This window comes from Phascolarctos cinereus, unplaced genomic scaffold (genome assembly GCF_003287225.1).
Source record: "Phascolarctos cinereus isolate Bilbo 61053 unplaced genomic scaffold, phaCin_HiC Scaffold_1;HRSCAF=81, whole genome shotgun sequence".
In the NCBI taxonomy this organism is placed as follows: Eukaryota; Metazoa; Chordata; class Mammalia; order Diprotodontia; family Phascolarctidae; genus Phascolarctos; species Phascolarctos cinereus.
The window spans coordinates 113773304-113786508 of record NW_027555514.1 but is presented as its reverse complement, the minus strand read 5'-3'; the positions used below and the strand labels follow the sequence as shown (position 1 = coordinate 113786508).

At 40.4% G+C, this 13205-nt stretch overlaps 1 non-coding gene across 1 annotated transcript; it reads left to right on the top strand.

The window, feature by feature from the left end:
- The first annotated feature begins 12301 nt into the window (after positions 1-12301).
- LOC144455229 (U4 spliceosomal RNA) lies at positions 12302-12383 on the top strand. Its single transcript, XR_013483944.1, has one exon. It is a non-coding gene; the product is annotated as a U4 spliceosomal RNA (small nuclear RNA).
- Positions 12384-13205: the final 822 nt, after the last annotated feature.

The window sequence follows — 13205 nt, the reverse complement described above, 5'->3', positions numbered from 1 at the left end:
CTCCGAGATCAAATATGAAACCGTCTGTTTGTGTTCCAAGCCCTTCATAGCCTAGCACCCCACCTCTGCCTTTCTAGTCCTCCTATACCTCATGCCCTTTCCTCCCACACTCATGTCCTCTTTGATCCTGTGACACTGGCCATCTTGTTATTGTTTGAACAAGACACTCCATCTTTCTGCTCAGGGCATTTTCACTATATGTTTCTGATGCATGAAAAGTTGTCTGTCCTCATCTTTACCTCTTGGCTTCCCTGGCTTCTGTCGAGTCCCACCTAAAATCCCACCTCCTACAAGACACCATTACCAATCTGTCATGATTCTAATTGATGATTGATGATTATTCCTGTTTATGCTGTATATAGCCTGTTTGTATATGATTGTTTGCATGTTATTTCCTCCATTACATTGTGAACTCCTTGAGGGCAGGAATCATCTCTTGCATCATTGTTGCTTAGGACAGTGCCGGGCACAAAGTAAGCACTTAACTTGTCACTGACTGACTTATCAGAGCCTCTGTGATATTACCATATTTCCAAAAACTCTTCATCATGAAGACAGATCTCACCCCAAGTGGGTTCTTCCTGTCAGGTACTTCTACCTCTGTTGACCCTCCTTTCTCTAATTTTCCAACTCTTTTTATCCTTTGACTTTTCCCCTATTGTCTACAAACATACCCTGATAATCCCACATCACTCATTTTATTCTATCATACTCTTTCTCTCATCTTTCTCATAGCCAAACTTCTAGCAAACAGGCATCTGTTCATTGGTTCCACTTCCTCCCCTTCCTGCTCCTTTGCAGTGTGGCTTTCAATCTCACCATTGGACTAAAATTGCTCTCTCGAATTTCTTAATTGCTAAATCTGATGGCTTTTTTTTAAAAGAAGTTCTCTCTGCAGCATTTGATACTGTTGACTTTCTGCTCCTCTTGCATATTGTCTCCTACCCGGATTTTCATGACACTCCTCTCTTGGTTCTGTTCCTATTGCTTGACTATTCTTTGGTCTCCTTTGCTGGATCTCCATCCGTGTCCCATGTAGCCCATGCTGGGCCTTCTTTTCTTTCTCTGCACCTTCTCTCTTATTGAGCTCGTCAGCTTTCACAGGTCCCATGATCATCTCTAGGTCTACATAACCAGCCTTTATCTCTTTTCTCAACACATATTCTGCATTCCCAACTTTCCAAAAGACACCTGCAAATCCAAAAGGCAGCTTACAGCCAACATATCCAAGTTGGAGCTCATTACATTCCACCCTAAAACAACCCCTCTTTCTAACTTCCCTTTCTTTGGAGGGAACAGGCAAACTTCCAGCCACATAAGTTTAGAGCTTCAGAATCATTCTCAACCCTAATGCCACCCTTCACACCTTTTTCTCCAATCTGTTTCCAAGTCTTACTGATTTTATCTCTATAATAGCTCTCATATCTATCCCCTTCTTCCCATTCACTCAGTCAAAACCCTGATGAAGACCTCATTACCTCTTACCAGTAATACTACAATAGCCTCCTCATTGATCTCTCTGTCTCCAGTCTCTCTTCTCTGTAATTTATCTTCCACACAACTGTCAAATTGATATACTTGACCAAATCACCCCTTTGACCAAGAAACTTTACAGACTTTTCAATTTGGCCTTTCAAATCCTTTATAATCTGGCTCCAATATAGTATATTTTTCCAGGCTGACACTCTCATGCATTCTATATTCTGGTCAAATGGTCCGACTTGCTACTCCCTAGACACAATGTCCCACCTGCCATCTCCATGCTTTTGCACAGCTCCATGCCTGGAGTGCTTTGAGATCTCAATTTTGAGTCTTGAAATCCCTAGCTGTCTTTGCTGTTGTTGTTTGTCCTTCATTTTTTGAAGAGGACCAATGACATTATGTCTTGACTTGAGCATGAATTGGATATTTAAGTGAGGCAGAATTGGGCAAAGTCACCAGTGTCTCTCTTCTGGAGTCATCAAAATCCAGTGGCAGGACAAAAGTCAAAATGACTGGCAATGGCCCAGGATGCAGCGGTTGCCCTTGGTGTCTTCCACGTCTGACCAAGCTCTAAGCGCTCCACAGCACCTGCTTCAGTCACCTTCACGGTCAACAAATTGTTGGAACAAATTGTTCTCATCTGCCCATGCTGCTGGGGGAAGTCTTCCCATCAGAAAACCATTTCCTCACAATTAGAATTATCCCAAAGTGGAATGGGCTGCCTCCAGAGCTGGGGATGACCCAAGAGGAAGGTCCCCTGAGAGATCTTCAAGCATCGACTGGAGGGCTATGTTTGGAATGGCACAGTAGAGATTCTGGTTTTTTTTTAATGGGTCATAGATAGCTAATGTCCCTTCCAACTCTAAAATTCTATACAAAATAGCTTCACCAAGGAGCTGTGAACTGGCCCACCCATTCTAGAAAACAATTTGAAACTATGCCCCCAAAGCTATTAAACTACACGTATCCTTTGACCCGCCAATATTTATACTAGGACTATACCCCAAAGTGTTCAGGGAGGACTAGTACCTCTGGTGTGAAGACTCACCTAGCCCTTTTCAGGGCTGCTCATCTACCTTTGGTTTCTACTTCACACCCAATTCTCACCTGCAGCTCTAAGAAGCTGTAGCAGGCTCAGTGGCTACACCCTGGTAAACCATCTTGGCAGATGGGCTAAACCAGGTTGAGGGTAACCAGCAGACCTTAAACCTGTTGGCAAATTAAGGAGATGTCCACACTAAGCGAGTTAAGACTACCACCAAGGGACAGGTAGATGGCGCAGTGGATAGAGCTCTGGCTTTGGAGTCAGGAGGACCTGAGTTCAAATATGACCTCAGACACTTGACACTTACTAGCTGTGTGACCCTGGGCAAGTCACTTAACCCCGACTGCCTCAACCAAAAAACAACAACAACAACCACACACAAAAAACCCAACAAAACAAAAAACAGACTAACACCCAGTGATACAGCACGGTAGGAACACTATCCTAAGCCCCTCTCCCCTTAAGTAAGGCTAATATTTAAGGCATGTCTTAAAAGGACACCATCCTCAGTATTTAATTGACTCAGGACACTAAGGCTGGGCTATTGGTATGGCTTACTGGTTACTTGGGTACAAAACTGCCAAGACATGAGCAGGTAGAGTTCTCCCTCAGACCTCTAATCATGTAATAGCAGAATGACCAATACCTCCACAGGAGAGCACATTTAGCTGGATCAAGGCTATATTCTGGACAGATATCCTTTCTCTGCACTGAATAGCCTTCCCTTGCTATGGCTAAGTAAACCTTTTGTCAACTCTTAGATTATGAGTTTCTCATTTCCTTCCAGTTTTGGACTGAAACTACCCAGAGACTGGGCTGAGTCAGGCACACACAAATGGCATCATGTCAGTAAACCAGCAAACAGTCCAGTTAGGCTAGGAAGGAGTGTGTGGGGTGGGTGCAATAACCTGGAAAGGCATACTGGAACCAGACTGTGACAAGTTTTAGAAACCAATATGAGTCTGAACAGCCAGGTCCAATTAGTGCAAATAATGAATTCCCCCTGAAGTAACTACATTATTAAAATTTGCACTACATGTTTCCTTTGGGTTAGAACCATATTATAACCTCAAATAGTGCACATTCAAATGCATGTGATTGTATCCCATATTTCTTAAAGAGATATGTAACCACATCCTACATCTCTTCTGCCCTTTGCCGATAAACCCCTTGAAAAGGTTGTCTACAATAGGTGTCTCCTCTTTCTCTCCTCTCACTCTCTTCTTAACCCCTTACAATCTGGCTTCCAACCAATTCTTACACTGAAACTGCTCTCTCCGAAGTTACTAAGGATCTCTTAGTTACTAGATCCAAGAGCCTTTTTCCAATCTTCATTCTCCTTGACCTCTCAGCAGCCTGTGAAGCCTTTGGCCCTGTTTGTCAATTCACCCTGGTTCTACCCATCTAACCAATCTTCCTCTGTATCTTTTTTCTGGATTCTCTTCTAGATCTTGCCCTCCAACCATAGGTGTCCCACAGGGTTCTGTCCTGAGCCTTCTTCTCTTCTGCCTCTGCACTGCTCCTCTTGCTGATCTCATCAGCTTCCAAGGATGTAAATACCATCTCAACACTGCTGATTCTCAGGATCTGCCTATCCTGCTCCAAACTCTCTGTTGGCCTCCAACCTCACATCTCCAAATTGCCTCTCAAACATCTCAAAATGGATGACACCTTCAACTCAATACGTCCAAAACAGAACTCGTTATTATTTTATTTTATTTTATTTTATTTTTTAAATTTTTTTTTCCACATGCTTCTGAGTTGAAAATTTTTTCTCCCCTTTTCTCCCCCCCCTCCCCAAGATGGCGCACAATCTGACATAGGCTTTACATTTACATACCCATTAAACATATTTTCACATTAGTGAAGTTGTAAGTAAAAATTAAAACCAATAGGAGGAACCATCAGAAAGATGAAACAAAATTCAACTTAAAGTAAAAATAAGTGAGAGTGATTCGACTTCCATAGTTCTTTCTTTGGATGTGGACAGCATTTTCCATCCCGAGGCCTCTGGAGATGTCGGAGATCCTCGTAATGCTGAGAAGGGTTCAGTTTAACATTCTTAGTCATTGCATAATGTGGCTGCTATTGTATACAAAGTCCTCTGGGTTCTGCTCACTTCACTCAGCATCAGAGCATATAAGTCTTCCCAGGTTTTTCTGAAGTCAGCCTGTTCATCATTTCTTATAGAACAATAGTACAGAACTCGTTATTTTTCACCCTTCCCCCGACACCTTCCCTATTATTGTAGAGCAGACCTGCACAACTTGGCAGTAGGTAGGGGCCAAAATTAAAATAGGCTAAACTTCTTTGGTCTGTGGATGGGTTGTTAGCGGCTCATTTTCCAAGTAAAGGTATAATTAATGATAAAACTATTTTGTAAACAAACTATGTTTTAAAAAAGGGAAATTTCAATTAATATCAATTAATTATACCTATTTCTTAAGATTTTTATTTATCATGAAATTGCTCCTCTCAGACTAGAGATAGGCTGATGATGGTTGGTTGCCATGGGTCACGTGACAAACAAAAGGCAGCGTGCAGTGGCAACCCACCAGCCAACTTACATGGAAGGCTGGGTTAAGTAGGACATGAACAAAGTACTTGTTGTATTCTTTGATTTTTTTTACATCCTCTACATTTTTTGCAAGCCACCCAAAATCCTTTGGAGGGCTGAAAGCGGCCCACGGGCTGTATGTTGTGTAGGCCTGGTGTTAAGGATAGCACCATCCTTCCAGTCCTTCAGGCTTGCAACCTAGGAGACACCTTGGACTTCTCACGGCTGCTTACTCCCCACCAAATCCACTCTGCTGTGAGCCCCTTCTCTACTCTGACCCTGCTACCACTCTAGTACAGGTACTCCTCACCTCACATCTGGATTATTGCAATAACCTGCTGGTGGGTCTGCTTGCCTCAAGTCGCTTACCACTCTAATCCATCCTTCTTTCAGTCACTAAAGTGAAACTTCTAAAGTGCATATCTGATTATGTCACTCCCCACCACCCTCACTCAAGAAACTCCACTGGCTCCTTATTATCTCCAAGATCAAGTACAAAATGTTCAGTTTGGCATTCAAAGCCCTTCATAACTTCACCCCCTCATACCTTTCAAGCTTTCTTATACCTTACTCCTTCACATGAATTCTTTGATCCAATGACATGGGTCTCCTTGCTGTTCCATAAACAAGACATTCCATCTTTGTGTCGTGGTTCCAGATATTTTCTCTGGCTGTCTGCCACTCTTCCTCCTTCACTCTGACTACTGATTTCCCTGGCTTCTGTTAAATCTCAGATGAAATCCCACCTTCTTCAGGAAGCTTTCTCTAATCCCTCTTAATTTTAGTGCTTTCCTTCTGTTAGTTTTTTCCTATTTATCCTGTAAAATATAGTTTGCTTTATATATATTTGCTTACATGTTGTCTCCCCCGTTAGATTGTAAGCTCCTTGAGGGCAGGGACTATCTTTTGCCTCTTTTTGCATCCCCAGCACTTAGCACAGTGCCTGGCACATAGAAGGTACTTAATAAATGTTTATTGATTGGTTGGTTGACTACTTCAGGGGATGTGTTATTCACACTAATTAGGACCCGGAGATTTTTGAGCAAGGGAGTGATATAGTCAAATCTATACTTCAGGAACATCCATATGGCAGCTTTTTGCAGGATGGACTGGTGCCTAGGCTACCAATTAGGAGGCTATTGCAATAGTCCAAGTGAGAAGTGATAAGAGGAAACTAGAGTGGTAGTAGTGTGAGTACAGAAATGTATACTGATGTAAAAGGCATTGTGGAGGTAGGAACAGGATTTGGCAAATGACTGGCTGTGCTGTGTGAAGGAAAGTGAAAAGTCAAGGCTAATAGTGAGGTCTCAAGCCTATACTTCTGAATTATCTGGAAAGATGGTGGTACCATAGACCAAAACAGCTAACCTCAGAGAAAGGGAGGATCATGTTGATTTTGAGAACTAGTTTAAAATATTCAATGGGCAATTGGGGATGTTGAACTAGAGCTCAGGAGAAAGACTAGGACTAGATATGTAGATCTGGGAGTCATCAGTGAGGAATAGGAGGAGGAGAAAGAGGAGGACAAAAAGAAGGAGGCAGAGGAGGAAGAAGAGCAAGAGGAGGAGGAGGAGAAAGAGAAGAAGAAGATGGAGGAGGAGGAGGAGGAGGAAGAGAAGAAGAAGAAGAAGAAGAAGAAGAAGAAGAAGAAGAAGAAGAAGAAGTCATCAAAGCTGATGAGATTAGAGAGAAAGTGTGGAGAAAAAAGAGTGGGGAGGAGACACCCAGAGCCAGTTTAAATTTTTCCTAATGATGTATAAGGTCACTGCACATTCACACATTTAGATAGAGAGTGGTAGTAGTCAGGAGAGGATTCTGGGAAGACGGAAGAATAAGGCAGGAAATTATCCAGCTCTCCCAAATTCCCCTACAATTTAAAATAATGCCTCAAAGTGAACTTTGAGTGGCAGGAATAATTACAAGTCAGAGTAAAGCATTGTCCACCTAAGACTACTTTGGGAAGATATTAGGAAAGAAGTGACCTCCCTGGGTGATGGTCTGGCCTGACTGAAATGCATATAGTTCCAGGCAGATACCACTGAATTAACAAACAATAGGCTCTAGGGACAGCTGTGTGGGCAGCAGCCTCAGATTCAGGCACTTTTGCCTCACAGAGAGTGGAGATTGGATGGTTGATCAAGGGAAGATTCCAGGGCCCTCTGCATTGACCAGACCACGGTCCCAGGTTGTAGGGGAGGAGGAGCAAACACAAGCCAGTGAGTGTGGTCACAGAGGGCAGGGCTCTGATGGCTGGCTGTAGGCACTCTCAGGAGAATAGAGTCCCTGGTTTGGGTTCTAGGGCAAAAGACTGAGCTGGAGTTTGCAACTGCAGGAGGAAACAAAGAGAGCAAGAGTGCGTGCGGTGATAGTACCGCTGAGGGTCCTGGCTGAGGCTCAGGAACAGAGAGAAATACCTGAGGTCAGGCCTCTGGATAGAGTTCAGAAAACAACAGCATGAAAAACCTGAAGCCTAGGGCACTATTCCCCACACCTCAGGACTAGAGCCTGACTCTATCATGGTAATAGAGAAGATCTAGGTTCAAACTCAGAAGGCAGTGAAGTTAAACAGATACTTCTACTTTAATGAAAAATGTCAGACAGTTACAAGCCCCAAAAAGTTCTTGGAAGAGTTTAAAAAAGATTTTGAAAATCGAATAAGAAAGGTTGAGGAAAAATTAGGAGAAAATAAGATCAATCCAAGAAAATCAAGAAAATTATGAAAAGAAAGTCAACCAATTGGATAAAGAGATCTAAAAATTTATGGAATAAAATAACTCCTTAAAAATTAGAATTGGGCAAGAGGAAGCTAATAATATCATAAGACACCAAGAAATAATAAAACAAAATCAAAAGAATGAATAAATAGAAGAGAATGTGAAATGGCTCTTCAGAAAAACAACTGCTCTGGAGGACAGATTAAGGAGAGACAATATAAGAATTGTACTTGAAAGTTATGACTAAAAAATAGTCTAGATACCATACTTCAAGAAATTATTAAGGAAAAATTCCCTGAAGTTTTAGAACATGAGAGTAAAATAGAAATTGAAAAATCCACCCATCACCACCTGAAAGAGACCCCAAAATGAAAACGCACAAAAACATTATAGCCAAGTTGCAAAGCTCTCAGGTCAAGGAGAAAGTACTATAAGCAACTTAAAAAAGCAATTTTAATACTGTGGAGCTACAGTCAGGTTAATATAAGATTTAGCAGCTTCTACATTACAAGGTCACAAGGCATGGAACATTATATTCCAATGAGCAAAGGGTTGGTTTGCAACCGAGAATAACTGACCTAGCAAAGTTGAGTATAATCCTGCATCAAAAAAACAAGATATTTAATGAATTAAAGGACTTTCAGGTATTTGTGATGAAAATGATTCAGAAGAACCATAAGAAGGTAAACATTTAAAACCAATTATAAGGGATTAATAATTTAATAATGTCAAACAGTTTACTTTTTATGTGGGAAAACATCTGTAGCTCTTGAGAATGTTGTCATTACTTGGGTAGTTTGAAAGAACATACATACATAGAAGGCTTGGGGTTGAGTTGAGTATGATAGGATGATCTGGTTCATAGGGAGAGTGCATTCCAGATGTGGGGGAAATTGTTATTGCCCTTCATTTTTGCAGAGGACCAATGGCATCCAGTGAAAATGCCTGAAATTGGGTGATAGCTTTTGTTGGAGGAATAGCAAACAGTATCATTAGAACAAAGAGTAGTGGGGTATAAGAAGACTCAGAGTTATGAACGGTTTTGAGTGCCAAAAAGAGGATTTTCTGTTTCATCCCGGAGGTAATAGGGAGCCCCTGGAGTTTATTGAGTAGTGCGGTGATATGGGGTGGAGGATGGACTGGAGTGAGGAAAGATTTGTGGCAGAGAAACCAATCAGCAGACTATTGAAATAATCTAGGTATGAGATATCAAAAAGCGGTTGATTGAGTGGTAGAAATCTTCCCAGTTATTTTAATAGCAAGACTGGTAGCTTAGTAGCTAAAACTTCCCTATTCATATACATTCCTCTGTATTACACTTGTCCAATCTTCCACCATGTACACAATGACCCAGATCTGTATGCAGAATATATATATACATATATATATGTATATGTATATATGCCTTTGTCCAGTTCTGGCAGAAGGACAGGGAGAACTCTCACTAAAGAAAACTCTGAACTCTCGCTAATACAGGTCCTTGGTGACATGGGAAGAATACAGACCAGGGAAGGGAACTAGGAGTCAATCTACTACAACCTTTATGCCCTAAAAATAGAGATTCTTAACGATAAATTTATTAACTTAAAAAATTTGATAGTTACATTTCAGTGAAATTGATTTCCTTCGTAATTTTACATATTTTAATTTTTGCATTTAAAGACTTTTTTTTGGAAGCACCCATAGTCTCCACCAGATTGCTGAAAAGATCCATGACCCAAGGAAACTTAAGAACTGTCTGGAGTTTTGTGGAGGGCTTTCATTAATATGTCTCACCAAGTCTAGAGGTATTCCCCCCAAGCTCAAGGGGAAGAATAGTTTACTTACCACATAGATTCTTGGAAGCTAGTATATGCAGTGGTTGTGGTGGAAACTCTCCAGTTAATAAGAGTCTTAGTGAGGCTGGAAGGCAGGTTCAGTAAACAATGACCGGACTTAAAATTTGCATGAACCTTTAAGACCAGATAGTGTGAAAAATTTAGACCATTTGTTGTTTTGCCTAGCACTGAATCTTGTAGCTAGAACCCTGAGCCTCACCAATATTTTCCTGCCTTGTTGGTCAAATTTGTGATTCCTGGTTTGAAGTCTGCTTTGGCTTCAGGCACTATCTCCCATTTCTAACACTTCCAGCTCCTCATTTTATCTACCTGGTCTTCTAAAATGGCAATGTCATGTGATGGTCAAGATCCTGGGGCAGGTAGCTGTCAATTACTCAGGGATCCACTTTACTATCAAGTTCCAGGCTCTTATTCAGGAATATATGCCAATCATAACACGTCATGTCATATAGCTCTTCCCTTTCTCCCCACCCCTACTGGCCATGGTCTTTCCTTTATAAGATTTTATTCTCTTAGTCATTCATCCCTAGACAAAGTCATAGTAGAGCAAACTATTTATTTAGGTTAGCTAATATCATAGTAAGTCACTGTTGATGCTCAGAGATAACTAAAACTCAATTCATCTACCCCCTCCACTGCAGGCACAAAATACTCCATTACAGTTAAAAATGAGCTGGTGCAGAAGGCCAAATTAACTGAGCACCCTGAGAGATATGATGACATGGCACCCTGCATGAAGTCTGTAACAGAGTAAGGAGCTGAATTATACAAGGAAGATAGAAATTTTCTCTCTGTTGCTTACAAAAATATCGTAAGAACCCAGCAGTCATTTTGGAAGGTTGTTTCAAATTTGGGCAAAAGACGGGAAGTGCTGAGAAAAAAACAACAGATGGCCCAAGAATACAGAGAGAAAACAGACAGAACTAAGAGATATCTGCAATGGTGTATTGTCTCTATTGGAGAAGTTTTTGATTCCTAATGCTTCACAAACAGAAAGCAACATTTTCTATTTGAAAATGAAAGGAGACTCCTACCATTATTTGGTAGAGTTTGCTGCTGGTGATGATGACATGAAAGGAAGGGGGAGCCAATCACAACAAGCATATCAAGAAGAATTTAACATCAACAGAAAGGAGATGCAGTCACTGTATCCTCTAAGACTGGGTCTGGCTCTGAATTTCTGTTTTATTATGAGATCCTGAACTCTCCAGAGAAAACTTATTCCCTTGCAAAGCCAGTTTTTTAAATTTTTTAAATTTTTTTATTAATTTATTTTGATTTATCAATAACCACTTCCATATGCTTTTGAGTTCAAAAATTTTTTCCCCCTTTCTCCCCACCATCCTCCCCAAGACGGCGCACAATCTGAGGTAGGCTATACATACACATTCCTATTAAACATATTTTCACGTTGGTGATGTTGTAAGTAAAAATTAGAACCAATAGGAGGAACCACCAGAAAGAGGAAACAAAATAAAGCCAGTTTTTGATGAAGCCATTGCTGGACTTAATATATTAAGTGAAGAATCACACCAAGAGAGTGTACTAATTAATAATGCAGTTCCTAAGAGACAACTTTACATTGTGAACTTTGAACAACCTAAGGAGATGGAACTGAAGAAGAAGAAAGAGTTGACAATTAACCAGACTTCTAGCTTTTGCCTACCTCATTCTTTTTCTTTTGTCTACCTCATTCTAAAATTTACACATTCTACCCATCCATTAAGCATTAACCAAGTAGGGATGATTTTCACCTGTCAGGGGCAACCCCTTTTCCAAAGCATTCAGGGATCTTCATGCTGTTGTCTTTGGTTACAGAGAACACTGACCATCAGTTTATTGATTATTTACTAACCTAATTAACAAATTGATTACTAATACCCAGAGAAAATAAAGTTTATACAGCAGATCATTTTTTTTCCACTCTGACCCACACATAGTTCTTGTTTATGATTTATGACAGGTTTATGTTACTCCTATTTAGATTTCTATGTTTTCTATGTGGTTTTTATGTTTAATATTAGGGAAGGAGAACCAGTTAACAGTTGTGAAGTTGTCTGTTTTCATCTGAGATGGTCAATACTGCACTATAGGATTTTTATCCACATTTAGCATAGTACTTGGCTCATTGTAATGAACAGGGGACCACTGTTAAAACAGCTTCCATGTCTAATCCAAGAAAACTGCCTAATTATCAATTAATTATCAATTGTCAATGGTTGAGTTGAGGGAGGGATACTTGCTTCCAGCCAGAGGCATAGTTATTGTGGGTTCTTCAGGGATGGAGCACTCAGGGCTGTGGTAGAAACCAATCTCTCATATATACTAAGTGTCATACCATGTGTATCTGGAGATGATATTGTCTCAACGTACACATCTTTATGGTTGCAGTTGTAAAAGTGTTCCTTAAGACAGCTTTTAATCAGTTAATTTACTCTGGAGAAGGGCAGAAATAGTTCCCATTCCATTATTTATGGTTACCTGTTTTTTTGTTTTTGTTATTTTTGCTACACTTGTTTTATTTGTTTCTTTTTGTTATAGTATTTTATTTTTCCCCCAGTTACATGTCAAACAATTTTAGCATTTGTTTTTACAAGATCTTGAGTTCCAAATTTTTCTCCCTCCCTTTCCTCTCCTGTTTTATTTACTTTTAAATGATGTAGATAGCTTCGTACAGTGGCAGTATTGTAGCCAGTGAGGTTTATCCGAGGCATGATTATTATTAATTGAAAACTTAAATGATAATAATATAACTTAATAACAATAACAAATATATAAGTAAAGATGCAATAAAATAATTACTTACTATTGACAAAGTTGCTATAGAACTAATACTAAAAACCTAAGTGTTTAACCCTTTTTAGATTTTTTTACTTTTGTGATTTTAAAAATATTTGCTTAACATGTAGATTCGTAAAATTAGTTAACAGGGAAATAACTTGAGATGATGGGTAGCTTTTATTTCACTTTCATTAAGAATATGTGTATGTGTGTGTGTGTGTGTGTGCATATATATTTATATAGCTGACATAAGTCAAGCTTTATGAATGGAAACACAGAATGACACAGCTAGTAAACAAATAGATATATTTGCTCAGCATCCTCTTCCTTCACAAGGAAAACAACTGTCCCTCCTCTTCATCTCAAGTTGCAGTCCCCATTCCTCCCTCTTTAGCCTCTCAGTTCAGGGTCTGAGTAGAGCCAAACCAAAAGTCAGGGTCCTTTAAAAGACTTACCAACTCCCAGTAAAACAGGAACATAACACAGCTTGTTGTATCTCACGATGGGTTGTCTGCATTGAGATTAGAGAGTCCTGTGGAATCTTTTAGTGATCCTCATGGCTGTAGATGTGTGAGGGAATGGGAGAACAGGAAGCTGGCTCCAGGGTCAAAGGGTCGGTCATTTTACTGAACAACTGTCTGGCTCACGCACCTGTCCAACTCTGCAACTCTCCTTTTCCCTTTCACTGGAAGGGCCGCTGTGTAAAGGCTCCTAGGGCCAATGGCATCCTGAAGACAGCAGCTGTGGGACCAGCATGGTTGGCTGCATTGGGCCATCTCCCCCAACTT